The following is a 15,181-nucleotide window of genomic DNA, read 5'->3' as shown; positions in this document are numbered from 1 at the left end:
AACACGTTGGGAAAAAAAATTAAATCAACACATCCAAGGGATAAAACTTCTTAAAATGCTTTTGAACCACATGATTGTATGATGATAGCATCTATGTATTATAGCAAGACACTTTAAATTACTGACTGCACTGGTTTCAGCTGGGATAGAGTTAATTTTCTTCCTAGCAGTGGATACACTGCTGTGTTTTGGATTTAGTATGAGAATAATGTTGATAACACACTGATGTTCTGGTTGCTGTAAAGAATGCTTACCCTAAATCAAGGTCTTTTCAGTGTCTCATGCTCTGCCAGTGAAGCAGGTGCACAAGAAGCTGGGGGGAACCAAAATGACCAAAGGAATATTCTATACAACAGAATGTCCTGCTTAGTGTATAAATGAAGGGAAGTTGGTTAGGGGCTGCTGATCACTGCTCAGGGACAGACTGGGTGTATCAGTCAGCAGGTGGTGAGCAGCTGTATTGTGCAACACTTGTTTTGCTTGGATTTTATTCCACTCCCTCTCCCCCCTTACAGTTATTATTATTTATTTTGTTTGAATTATGAAACTGTTCTTATCTCAACCCATGAGATTTATCTTTTCTTTTTGATTCTTCTCTCCACTGGATGGAGTTAAACCATGACACTGAGGACTTCAACTGGGAATGCAGTGGAAGTGACAAAATATCTTCTGTGAATGAAAAAAATATAATGCACTATTAATATAAAATAATGGCTAAGATCTGCAGTGGAAAGAAGATAGCTCCCTGTGAAAATGCTCTCTTTGGTGGGAGTTTTTTAAAATGTATTTCTTTGACAGTGTATTCCCTCAGTCAGTGGAAATGTTGACACTGACAGCCACTTCAGTAACCTAATTTCTCTTCATTTATTCTGGTCACCTTTTGCATTTCAAAGCATTATCCTTCAATTTCCAAGAACTATAGTATTGTCCTGACAGCTTCCAGTTAAACTAGGAGACCTTAAAAAGCCCTTAACCCTAAAAACCTAAATAAATTTTTTAAAAGCCCTAGTACCCTAATGAAAGAGTATATAGGAATAAACTTCTGGTGACCCAACAGAAAGAAAATATCAGAGAACAATAAACCTTTCAGGAGAAAATATTTCAGCAACTAAATATCCTGTTCAGTGAATACCATCTACAGTGTTAATAAAATACAGGAAGGCTGTCAGAGCTCACTTGCTGGACAAAAGCTCGAGTAAAGGGAACTTTTATTTTCTACCAACAGAGGGTCCTGTTTTCCATGGAGTCAAGAAAACATAGTCCAGTTTACCAACAAACGCCTCCTCTCTGCACACAGGAACCACAGGCAGAGATTCTACACAAGAGCAGTTACACAAACCAAAACCCAGAAGTGGATTTGCCGTAGCTTGTCCCATATCTGCACAATGTTTGCCATCCTTCACCTGTTCTGCTGTGCTGAAATTCATCAATCATCAAGGCATCTGTCTCGTCTCAAGGATATGCAGCTGAGAACAAGACACTGATGACTGAAGCTGCAGGTATCAGAGGCTTGGAGTAATGAGCCTCTGCAGAAAGGCTCCTCACAGCCCTGTTTTGACAATGTGTGTGTGCGCTTTTTTGGAAGGAGTGAGGATGCCAGAATACAGAGAGAGAACAAAGGTACAGATAAAAGTCATTCTATATCCAAGGTCAAATGTTTTCAAACCCCTAAAATAAACAGGGGCCATCCTGTATTTGTGATCTTATTTGGCAATAAAAGCAACATTCATTTAGTTTTTCCGCTTTTCCAGCCTTCACGACTGTTAATTCCAATTCTAGGCCAATCTCCAATGCATCAAGTATTTAGTATCTGCAACTTAGTACATGTTACCTTAATATTTTTTTTTTTCTTAACATCATTATCTTTTACCTGTAGCTTGCAATTCTGTATTTTGGACCTATAACTGAATGTTTTCAACAGTGTTACCATAGAGTTGTCCCCTACAAAGACATCATAAGATTAATCTCTACCTAACTAACATCTAACCAGCTTCACCTTTCCCATTTTAAACTTTCATACCTCGAGTCCAGCAGGCATCCATTCCAGCCCAGCTCATATGAAACTATTCTGGTAATTTGCAATCTAATTAGGATGCACAATTCCAGCTTAAAAGCACCAGAGAACTGCTGCACTTCTGTGGAGTTATCAGCAGAAGCTCTGCAGATCTGAGAGCTTGCTTCTTGAAGAAGGCAATTAATTTTCAAATTAGTAATTGTACACGTTTTCTCCTTCCTCTCACCAGCTTTAATTGAACAAAATGTTTGAAAGGAACTCCAGAGTAAAAACTTGTTCGGTTAAGACACCAGAGCTGAGTTTTTTCCCTACTGTGGACTTCGCAGGAGAAATTTGGCAAACCTTATAACATCTCCCTTCACTCTCAGTAAAATTTAGTAAGTGAGAAGGCAATAGTGAAAATAAATCAACTAACAACTGCTCCTAGGTATCATGGGATTGAAACCACATAAATTCACAGAAAGCTAAAAATCTGGAGGCTGGAAAAAGGGAGTAGATTATAAAAGATACAAGTCTTTACCACTGTCCCACCAATGTGCCTCATTAGTATGGATTACAAGAAAACACTGAGAAATGAGAGGATAATTTGTCCCCAGGCCCATTAAATTCTTGGTCTGTTTAGTAGCAGCATCCAGAGAGCCCATGTCCTTTTGTCCCTTTTTTTCCTTTCTTTATTTTGATGGAAAATGTTCCTTAGGATGAATAATCTTAGGACAAGCTATGAACTTCACACAGGTCACAAATAATCCTGCAAGCTGAAACAGCTAGATCTTTACCACTTTGGTCTAAAGTCACCTAGAGACTGTTCGCTTTGTTGAAACCTTTGATCAGACTTATTAATCTGACATAAATTTGTAAGCAGACTCTGAGATTAATGGCAAACAGAGAGATGACCTTGGAGGGATGACTCGGAATCTACACACACAAAAAAAAAAAAAAAAAAAAAAAAAAAAAAAAAAAAAGACCTTAGAAACCTGCCCTCTTAAATACAGACCAGTGCATGAAGTGGGCTGGGGACACAGCTGAGTGGTTTTGTTTGGCTAGGCACAAGTACAGTCTGTATATTGAAACTAAGAGTTATATAAGACAAACAAGAGTGGCAGAACTCTGTTCTACTTGTTCACATAAGCCCCAAAGAAGAGACTCTGGTAAATCAAGGAGAGTGGGCTTTTTCTAGCATAATGGTAACAGTGCTCTTTTAATCAGCTTAATAAGCCTTCAAGTTTTATCTTTTTAACATTCAAATTTAGCCTTCTATCAAGTTTATTAGTTTAAAAATGAAGGCTGATCTCATTTCCACCAACTGAATTCCCAGTTGTTATTTACAAAAATAATTCTGACATTATCCTTCCAGATGTGTGTTCAAGGCCAGAGAAGAATATATATGGCAGTCTGTCATACTCTGATTCTATGTATCTCATTTCCCTTTTTGCTTATTAGGCAGACTTCCTTTTCAAAGAAGGTTGCTGAAAGCATTTTTTAATAGACAGAAAGCAAGTTTCTTAGCTTGTGGCCTCTGGAAGAATTTCAGATCTTAGTGGCACAGCTCTGTGAAAAGTGTCATTCTTGTTGCTTGCATTTTCTTCTTTGCTGGTCAGCGTTTGCCTGCCAAGCAGAGCATTGAAAGGGCAGTCAGCTGCCATTCAAAGCAGTGCTGAATGAAGAGTCCAGCCAAGTTGCAGCTGTACACGACAGAGCACCAGCACACAGCACAGATCCGGGGTTACTGTGTTGATAGACTAGAAGCAACATGGGCCAAGAAGAGAAAACTTTTGTGAGGCAGCAGAGAAACAGGTTTTCCCTTAAGTGACTTTTCTATAAGAAGACACATTTAAAAGACTGTTTCCATTTCATTTTTATTTTTCTATCTTATTGTACTGTTCTTCAGAAAGGTGGCCAAGTTGTTAATATCCTCAAAAACACTTCTAAAAATCTTTGAAATTTAACAGATCAGCACTGGGCACATGCCTGCAAGGAAAACAGTTCATTGAGCATTGAACACACTTGCACCTAGCTCCTCACAGAAGGGCACACCAGTGATATGCATGCATACAGCCAGGCACATCTGAGGAACGCACAGGATCTTGGTGTCTTCTTCTGATGTGTACAGGAGGGATATTCATGTAAGAAACCTGAATGAGCTGTAATCTCAGTATGAAACCTTAATATGACTCAAACCTACCTACAGTGGTCAAATTTCAGTTGTGCAATAGGCAAGCGAAATGCAAGCACACATAATTTAAACTAAGTCCTTATACATGTGTACTTCAGGCTTGTATAAGAAGATTTAAGGAATGTGTAGACCCCATTTTGGCATAAAAGTAATATCACATCTGGAGAGACCAGAATATGTGATTCAATCTGTTCACAGCTACAAGGGATAAACTGTATATGAAGGTTGTCTTTGAAGATTGAAAGGCTGCTAATGCTCTTTTCATTATCTGTGCTAAGTATCTCTGCATCAGAATCTTTTCTGAGAAACATATCTATCAATTTTTTCAGCTAGAATTTGGCTTCAAGCATATATACGGATTCCACCAGGTACTGTCATGATAATACATTCAAGCATTGCCAAGTATAAGCATGTCACACCTATTCTCAGGACTTTCTAACAAGAAACTAGTAGGTCCATAAAATCCCAGCTGTCACAGACAGAGAGAAGAAAGAGGTGCTGTTCAATGTCTCTTCCAGGGGAATCAAATAAAGCTACTAAAATTCCAGGTTCAAAGTAAAGAATGTGATTGTTATTACACCAGGTAGATGAGCTGTGGAACACCTCTTCAGAAGATATTGTAGAAGAGGAAATTTTAAGAGGCTGTGAAGGAACACTGGACAAACTCATGTAAGAAAACCTAACCAAGGCTTATGAAATTAAAAAAAGTAAATTCTGCTTAGAAATCTACAAAATAAAAGTGTTTGGAAGATAGGAGAATACAAGTGGAAGCATCACGTATGGTTGCTTTGTTACATAATTTTCTAGGTATTTTGGCTACTCTTGAAGAGCAGAAGACTGTAAGAGATGGTTCTATTGTCTAACCAGGTGTGACCCCTCTTAGCTTTCAACAATCCTCAGATTTGTCAAGCATGACAGACTTCAAAGCAAGCAATCCCTTATTTTATTTTGTAACAAAAAATTAATCAGACTTTGAGTTACAGTGTAACATTAAAGAATCATTAAAAAGATAAAGGTCTCAAAGAGAAATTATAATGTAAAAAGCTCTGAGATTTTTTCCTGCTTACTTTATTATAAAGCATATAAAGGAAGCGGTTTCAGCTGAAAATAAAAAAAAGCTCACTGACTGGGTCTCAAGTGCAACTGATTTAACTAACTGTAGTATCAATTGCTCCCACCAAAAAAAAAAAAATGGGAGAGTAGCTGAAGAACTGTTTTACTGCTGTCACATGAAAGAAATAGGGTGTTTAATAATGGCAGAGGAAAAAATTTCAGATGGATGTGTGATATCTGTCTATGAAGGCAGAGAAGAACAGTAACCTAATGGAAGGTGGTAGAATTAGTATAGTATATAGGCTGCTTGATCTGCTAGAGGCAGACAAGTTTTCAATATGTTGGACAGTACCTGTGGTGCCTGTATATCATCTGAGCAAGCCTTTACTGGTAGATATCAAGCCTTCTTTTATTTTTCTCCTTAAGAATGTTCCTTCTCAAAAATATTTCTGTCCTTTGTAATGGCTTCTGCTGCCTGCCTAGACCTTCCTCTGATAACCCTGCATTATTTTTCCCACTTCCTGATAAAAGACTCTTCTGATTCCCATCCCCACAGGATAGCTGAAGCGCAGCTTTCCTAAGAGCAGAATCTAGTAGTGGCAGAAAATTCACGATACAGGGTGACTATCCTTTAAAAACATTTAGTTAAAGAGATTTTCTGTCTGTGTTACACCCCAAATGTGTTACTACTTCCCTTCATCTTCCTCTCTGGTGGACTGGTAGAACACAGCAAGCAGCAAATGATGGAATGGAAGAAGGCAATCCAGTAATTTCTACACTCTTTTCACTGTTTGTCTTTTTTTTGTTTGTTTGTTTGGGTTTTTTGCCCCAAACTGAGATTAATATGCTGTGGAGAGATTAGAATGCTAAGATATTTGTGGTTCATCTAAATGGAAGCAGCGACTGGGGTATCTGCTAAATAAATGTGCTGTGGGCCAGATTTGCTTAGCAAACCCACAGCTGTACTGCAGTAACATTCATTTTCTTCCTGTCTTCCTGGGCAGTCGCATGAAGAAAATATATGGTCTTTTCCATTATGTAGGTACAGCAGCCAATCTGGAATACTTCAGCAGACCTTGCAACAAACATCTGAGAGGGAAAACCTGGTATTGAGCCAATATTTTCCTGGTAATCCTAATGAAAGAACATTTGGCCATCTGAATTAAGACTCAACCCAGAACCCTGATCCAAACTTTGCTTGAAGTAGGAGGATATTTGCATCCAAATATAGGTCAGAAGTTTGCAGGTTGTGACCTGTTTTTGTAATCAGACAAATCCTCACATTCAGTGAGCAACAATCTTTTCAGAAATTCCAATTTCAAAGCTTGGATCAGCGATAGAAGATCCATCATTGCCTAGCTACTCTGCTTGTACATGTGTAAGTGTGTCTTGAATTATTTTTATAACACTGCTTGCTGTAAAGAAATGATAACCTGCTTGTCAAGAACAGCATGTCTATAACATAAGAAATTAATTTCTTCCTGCTGATTAACTGTACTTTGTACCACTGATCCCTAGAAGAACTGCTGCATGTCTCTTTAGAAATACATTCTATACTCTTTTATCACTGAAGGGAGAAGAAAAAAATACTTAATATTACTAGTGGCAATTAACAATGTCTACTAAATAAAAGTAATTTTTTCAGAAGGAAAAAATTGATTATTAAATTATTATCTGGGTTAACATTGCATTCCAGAAATCCTTTGTAATGTACTTTACTTCCCAAAGGGTTTATAAATTCATACATTATTTGCTGTGTCAGTATGTTTGCTATTGTCAATAGGTTTGCTATTGTTGGCAAAAGGAAAGTCCTGGAAACAAAAAAGCAAAACTCCCACTTATAATAATAACTAACTTTAACCACCAACCTTCTGGAGGTGGTCTTAACATGACAGATCTAAACATTAAATTCAACTAGCATAATAATGGGAATGTGATGGGCTTGACAACTGGTATTACTTACCAGAGGCGCTCACGTGTAATTTTAGTGTGCAGCTGAACTCAGATAATTAAGTCCTAAAGGATTAATCCAAGAGTCTTGCACAATTCTTCATCCAACTGGAGTAAATTTACCTTTGATTTCTGATTTGGTAATGAACTTGTCCTTTTCATGGATTCTTCCAGACAGCTTGATCTTAAGGTTTCTGTCAATAGGCCACCTTCATTATACCTAGCAGCTTGGATTTACATAATCTGATTTTTACATCTACATTACTGGAAGTCTCTGTTGAGCAACAGATGAGATGGTGCACCTTTAAGGTAGCTGAGCCACCACTGGGTTCAGGAACTGCCTAACAGAAAAACACTTCTACCATGAGATCTCCAGTGAGATGCTCAAATTTGAGCAGGAAAAATCCAACTTAGTGCCTCTATGCTTCACATACAGCGACAGCAACAAATGTCAGAACAAAACTCCTTACCTTATGTAGACAGTCATGGATGAAGGGAGGAACAAGCCCATAACATCTCCTGTGTAAAGTCAAGAGCAGCACCCTGGCCCCAGGAAAGCAACATGCCCTCACAGGTGAGCATCTGCAGACAGACAAGGAATCTGTGGCTTACCTTTCCTTGCTATTACCTTGTCATTGGTAATCATCATCCAGCCTTCTCATGAGAATTGGAGAGGTCCTTCTTCATGCAGGGGCTGCCACATTATTGTCAGATTTTTTATTACCCTCTGTTTGTTTTCCCAGAATTGTTTGTGAAAAGGTGGGGGGCAAGGGACCGGGCAGTGAGGAGATACCCACCCTCTCTCAGGACACCGCCTGACATGAGACACATTCGCTGTGGCTCATGTGATACAGCTGATGGTGAATGGCTGCACAGCCCCACTCCTCAAAAACAGCCAGAGGCCTCTCTACAAGCAGTTTGCCAGGAGCTGCACACTGGCACAGGCAGGCCCAGTCCCTGCCCAAGGGACTTGCAGTGACAGTGCTGCAGTAGACCCTGTTGTGAAAGCCCGTTTGTCTCTGTGGAGGAATGACCAAACCCCATTATGCAATAGTGGCTTTTTGTTCCATTTACTGTCTTTACTCTCCATTTGTTTCCATGGTAGCAATATGGAAAAATTAGGACTTGTAATGTAAAATCAAGGAAAGAGACCACTTTTTCCTGTCAGAAGCCAGTTTGTGATATACTGAGATATGTCTATGACAGCTAAACCTAAATCTGTTTCATAAAGAACAGATACATTTAGCAGAAATGTCAGAATCGGAATTTTATTTTGTTTCCTAATAGTCCCCTTCAGCTGGAGTTTACAGGATTTATTTTTATTTTTTCTCCAGCACAGAGAAAATGCTTAGATAAAACCCATACATACCCAAAACAAGATGGTAATTTCATAGCAAAATCTTTTACTACTTTAAACTACATTGCAAATTAACTGAAGGTTATGTAACACTAGAACATACCACTCCAGTCTGGCACCAACCTAAACCGTTCTTAATATGTGTTCATATAGAGCCCTCCTGTGTTTGCTAGGTTTCATTACAACACCATTACATCTGACAGACAATTTACTGGCCTACGTCGACAAGACTGAGCTCCAGAAGGGAATTCCAAGCTCCTGTCCTCACACATTTGCACAACATGGACTGTTGAACTCCACTTGCCAAATACTGTATCAAGCCCCAAAAGGTGACAAGTGAGAATCTGTCACTAGCTCTTAGTTACACCATTTTTAGTGATAGCATCAAAATACCAGTAATTTATTTGTTGTTATAAGTATTGCTTATGATTTTTATAATAGAATCATAGAATAGCTGGCATTGGAAGAGATTCAAGATCACGTAGTTACAATCCCCTGGCCACAGGCAGAGACAATTTTCACCAGACCTGGTTGTTTAAATCCCCCACCCAACAGTTTCTCTGGGCAACCTGTTCAACTGCCTAACCAACCTCGAAGGGAAAAAATTCTTCCTAATCTCTAATCTCTAATCTAGACCTAATATCTTTCAGTTTGAATCCATTCCCCTTGTCTGGTCACTACATTGCCTTGTTAGAAGTCCCTCCTCATCTTTCCTATAAGCTTCCTTCAGGTACTGAAAAGCCACAATTAAGTTGCTCTAAAGCCTTCTCTTCTTCAGGCCGGACAAATTCAATTCTCTCAACCTTTCCTCACAGGTGAGGTGCTCCATCCCTCTTGTCATCCTGGTGGCCTCTGCTCCAACAGATTGATGTCCTTCCTATGCTGCGGACTCCAGAATTGGATGCATGTGGGGTCTCACCATTGCTGAGCAGAGGAGCAGGGGACAGGTGGGGAAAGGAGAGAACAATGTAAAAAAATGTAGGAGGGAGGCAGAAACCAAATGCATAGAAGCTGGGCATGATGCTGTGCTCTGCAACACTGAAAGAAGAATGGTAGGTAAGAAGCACATCCATTGCAAGGAAGACCTGGCATGCAGAACTGTAGGAAAATGCTAACTTGAGTTACCTTCCCTTCTCTGTAGGTCAATCTGCAGTCTTCATTGATTATCTGTACAGAGGAAGCAGATCTGCAACAGTAGTCACTCTTTGTGAAGCAGCTTTAGAGCCAAGAAAATACATTTTGCAGCTTAAAAGCTGCAAAAAAAAAAAAAAGACTTTGTACTTGATTTACTGTATAATTCTTCAAAATAGAAGTGGAGATGTACCCCCATTTTCATAAATTATTTTCCCACACTAAGAGTAAACATAAAGAATATGAATTTTACAAGGAGGTTTTGATTCACCCAGATTGAAATTTTTCCACTAGTGTTTTCAGAGGATATGACATTAATGGTAATCATATTTAAGAGAATTCACTATGTTCACATGATTTTAGCATATGAGAAAAGTTTAATTATGTATCTTTGGACAGCCCAAGGACAGGATATTAAAAACTATTTTCAAAAATACTGAACATTTCTTTTCATGAGAAAAACACTCGAGTTCTGTCCTACATTTATTACTGTACTACAGTAATAAATAGTCTATTCTGAAGTGGAAAATGAAGTTTGAGTTTTTATCAAAATAAGTCACACAAAAGAAATGGTGGATTATTTGAACTGAATGAATTTAAAGTATTCTGTTTTACAGGATACAGGTTTAAGGTAAAATACCAAGCTTTCATTTAGTATGGGGAAATGCATGTGACTTAAAAAGGACTTTAGAAAAGGAAATGATGTTTGCTAAAGTTTATTTCAATATTTATTTTTATATTTCAAGGGAAATTCACCAATGGCCCATAGCTAACTCTTCTGAATGAAGCAAGACATTCACTCTCTTCTAAATGTTTGTCATTAACTCAAAATGGCTGTTTACAATAGAGTCATTTTTAACTACTATTGGCCTATTGGAAGAGAAACCTAAGTTCTGGTGAGAGAATGACATGAAATGCCCAATGTTTCCCTAGCTTTTATGGACTTTTTTTTTTTTTTTAATCTGGAAGGAAATTAATAAAAAGCTTTAAATGCAGACAATAGACAATGCAACTCACCAGTTAAGACTAGTAGAAATGCATGTGAATGTCTTATTTAACCCTTCTAAACAGATTTTCAAAAGTTCATAATGACCAGTGAACCCAAACTGCACATCAGAGTGTATCTGTATGAAGCAACCCACTGAATTCTTAGGGCTTTGAATAGCACACAGAGGTGCTAGAGGTGTTTGATTTTTTATTAGAGAAGATAATTTTCAGTCACCATAGTGACTTGAAGAGATTTTCTCCAGTCCACAGATGAAATTCTGAAGGAGATTTTTGCTATCTTCTCTAGAGACCAAGACCAAATCTACAGATGTAGTCCCTGCGGAGGTAAAGAGTCTTTAGGCCACTCAATCAAATGGAATCCTGCTATCAAATTCTCCTTTAACATTTTAAAAGCTAGCTCACTGCTATGTTTAAGAATCACCAGCTTTAACAGTGCTAAATGAACTTGAAGGATTATTTTCTTTACTTCTGATGTTTACACAGAGAACAACAGAGCTTAACTTCTCAGTCACTGAGATGCCCATGGAATTGAGTTCAGTTGGGAGGCTTTCAGCTGCATGCCCACGTGGCTGCCTCACCAGTTTTGATGATCAGGTCACTGAAAAGGACTTACAAAAGTGCATAGTTTGGACTGTTGCAGACATGTACTGCAGCAGCACGATAATAGAGGATGTAAATAACAATTCAGAGTGTGAGAACTGACTCCTCTACAGGGGGAAATTTGCCTTGATATTATCTAATCAATGGTGTCATGAGGTGAGATGTTCAGATACATGACCAAAGCATTAATCTTAGAAAACGTTTATGCTGAGGAATAAAACGCTGGGGGAATGCAGCAGATGTTTCTGTTAACTCCATGCTGCAATGTGAAACAAAACCTAACAACTGGGACAGCTCTATATTGCATCTCATCCACAGCTCTAATGAAGACAGCATTGTGTAGCAGCTTCTGTCCAGGCCTGCATTCCTGGTACTACCTAGCAGACTAGAAGATCTACACAATGCTCTTCTGAAGCAGACTCAGGAAAACAATGTGAAAAAGGTTACGCTGATTAAAAACAAACAAAAAAGTTAGCCCTTCTCTGTAAATCTTGCTTCAGGTGTGCAAAACTATGCAGTTAATAAACGTGACCAAAAGCTGATTGATATCCTTAAATAAAGTCAGCCTTATGGATTTTATTTGGTATTAGTGATCTCACTTCCTTGTTCATGGGTATAGAGTAGAAACTGGCACCTGGAAGAACCAGTCATTATGAAATCTGGCAATCCTATAGAAAAGTGGAAAAATGTAATTTAGCTTTCAAAGCTGATGAAACTGTTGTTTTCCTGCTTCTGTTTTGGGATCAATTTAAACAGTATTTCAGTGAAAAACTGAAGGATACGTGCTCATGTCAAGTTATGAGTGCCTTGATTTGAGGAGCAATGCTAACATCATTCCATAAGGCACTGAGCACCTCGTTGATAAACTGCTGCAAAGCAATGGAAGATCCGTCAAAAGCCACTAAGACTGTGTGGATTCGGTGGGAGGAATAGTTGGCTCTATCAGAAGAATCTGATGTGAGAGTTTTCTGTAGAGAACAATTCAGAAAGAAGGGAGAATGAAGAAAAACAGAGGTTCTGTAATTGCAAAGCTGGAGCAGAAAAGGTGTCACCTTTTCAAATTATGTACATGCTCTATCTTGACCAAGTTACTTAATCAACAGAAAGAGAAGCTGAAATAGAGCTATGATTACACATTTACGATGTGATACCTCAATTGACTTAAGCAATTCATGCTCGCACCATATATTCCTGCCCCCTCTTCGTGCAGGTGTGACTGCTTGGTAAATTGCCAGAGGGAACAGAGCCAGCCAGGAAGAGCCTAGCCAACAAACTGTGAGCCTAGCCCAGTAACAAACTGGCACCCAGAAGGAGTAAAAGTGATTCCAGAAGTGGTTTTGCAGTGAGATCCCAGTCTCAGAATGGGATTCTGTGCTCCAAAGGTCATATTTCCAAGATCTAGTAACCAGCAGAATGAAGATATTTTAACTGGAACAGGTAGTCAGGGCTGTGGAATTGCCACCAGTGGAAAATACAAAATTAGTAACAACTTCTCTGAGACCATCAAAACAAGCTCTACAAGCACTCTTTAAGGGTAGGTCAGGCACTGATGGTACATAAAACCAGATATGAAAGCAAATTATCATCACTTGCTGATGCAATGGCTGAGAAGATGAGGAAGTATCAAGGAGCAAGAGGTGATAAATGCCAAAAATACTGAGTTGGTCAGATTCCCATCAGAGCACGTGGGAAGTAGTGTGGTGGCAATTACCCAACCTTCAGCTCTCAAAAACCCAACAGGAACAGGTGACTCAACTCTCCTCCAGAAGCGCTTTTTTCACATCTGTAAATACTGTACATTTATTTGTGAGTCATACATTAAGTATTGTATAAAATTAATTGGACTTCAAATAAATTACAGTTTGAGAGTTGTCGTGACTGAGGGAAATGGATTCTTTTTGGAAGCAAGGGAGACCAGGGAATAGTAGGTAGGGACCCAAAGGGTCTTGATAATCACGATGCATCATTACTACTTACTGACAAATCAACTTGCCTTACCTAGTGGTCAGGCCACCTTACTTAACCTTCAACAGGAGCATGTAAATTATGTCTGTTCAACAAATAGCATGGAAGGCATTATGAATGATTCACATTGGCTCATCCTGCCAGAACACCCTCCTTCTCTCATGCCCAATGAATCTGTAAAGCCAAGTAGACATTACCACCTTCCCCCAATCGGGATATTTATAATGCCTCTCTCTTTATTCTCTGACATTTAATAAAAGGCATGCTCACACTGCAGTGCTCTGCTATTTAATTAAAGACAATCACTAGGGAGAAACAAATCCACAGAAACCAGTCTTTTTAAATTTTCCTTTACTTGGAGTTATTTGTTTGCTTTCTGCCATATCCATAAGACAGTAATGTCTGAAAGACAAATGACTTAAATGGATTTAATGTTGAAGACAGGAAAAAGAAAGATACCAGAGCACTCAGGTGCTGGCACTAGGCTGGAGTGATCACAGAGCACATTTTTGTGTATATATGGGCCCAGAATTTATATGGACCCAATAGTACATTAGACCATTAGCTATGGCCCAGTCTGTCTGGGAGAAGAATATGCAGATCCCTCTCCCTCCCTCCCAGACAATTTCCTCAGCATGGTGGTGGAGCTGCATTGCAGTTACAACCCAATTTCAGACACTAACAAATTACAAGGCAGAACTTTCCACGTTCTGCTGCCAAAAGGGCACCAGACAGAGGTGAGAAATCCAGATCTAGGAAAACTTAAATTCACCTTCCAGATCCACTGGAATAGCAGATAGGATTCGGCAGCTGATGTAAAGTACATTTTGCCGCAGTCAGTCCTGACTTTCTGAAAAAAAGGCATATTATAGAAAAGTTAGAATTTCATACCAGTTTGATAGTTTCATATAACTAACAACAGCACTCTGAAAGATACCCAGGCTGTCCTGATGCCAGGGCTGTGAGGGACCCAGCCATAATGGTGGAGGGCGCTGTCTTCAGCTGCTTTCTCCAGCCTTTAATCAGAGGTCATCCCCATGAAGTCTCACACAGGTGCTTTTTAACCCATTTAAGACAAACATTTGTCAGGTTTATGCACCTTGTTTCTCATAGTTTGATTCCTTTGGTTGCAATGGCGCACATGAAGAAATGCTTAGATAAAAGACAGAAACTCTCTGGAAGGTTAGTGACGGGCAGATGGAGGATGCTATTGATCAGTAACTTCTAATACAGCTATTTACAGAGTTCACATCTTGTCACTCCAACTATTATCCCTGTAAATTTTTTCACATTGTACCTGGTCATTTTTCACCAATTCTAATTCACAGCAAAGCACCAGATGCTGTGATATGATCCTTCCCAGATGTAAAAATCTCCAGAGGTTCCATGCTACAATATAAAAGCTACTCAAGAATATCCTATTTCATTTAATACTAGTCTTGGAAATCTTTAGTCTGATCATTCCAGTATAAAGTGTAAACCGACAGTGCACATGGGCAGTTTCACTAGAAACTGAGCAGATAGTTACAACCCAGATGAACAGAGCATGGCCAGAAGTTGTAGAAAAAACAAACATACAAACTAAAGTCATTAGTTGGTGCTTCAAACTACAGTCTGAGTATTCCATCATTTAATGCTTCTGTCTAGGATTTAATTTTCCAAGTTAACACAAGTTTATTTGAAAGACACTGCAGCAAGCTCCTGGTTATATGCCAGATCTATCCTGGCTGACAATTTACGAGGGAAAGAAAAGACAGACGTGCTGGCACAGGAATCTTTCCGATCACAGCTTCCTCTGCTTTATACCTGCTACCACTGAGCGCTTGCCAAAAACCTTTTTTGTGTATGTATTATGCAAGACTAGCAATTTTCTCCCCGTACTCCCATGACAACTCATCTGCTTTTGAAAGCAGAAAAACCTCTCTAAAAC

Source organism: Sylvia atricapilla, chromosome 1 (genome assembly GCF_009819655.1).
Source record: "Sylvia atricapilla isolate bSylAtr1 chromosome 1, bSylAtr1.pri, whole genome shotgun sequence".
In the NCBI taxonomy this organism is placed as follows: domain Eukaryota; kingdom Metazoa; phylum Chordata; class Aves; order Passeriformes; family Sylviidae; genus Sylvia; species Sylvia atricapilla.
Note: the sequence above shows the minus strand (reverse complement) of the source record.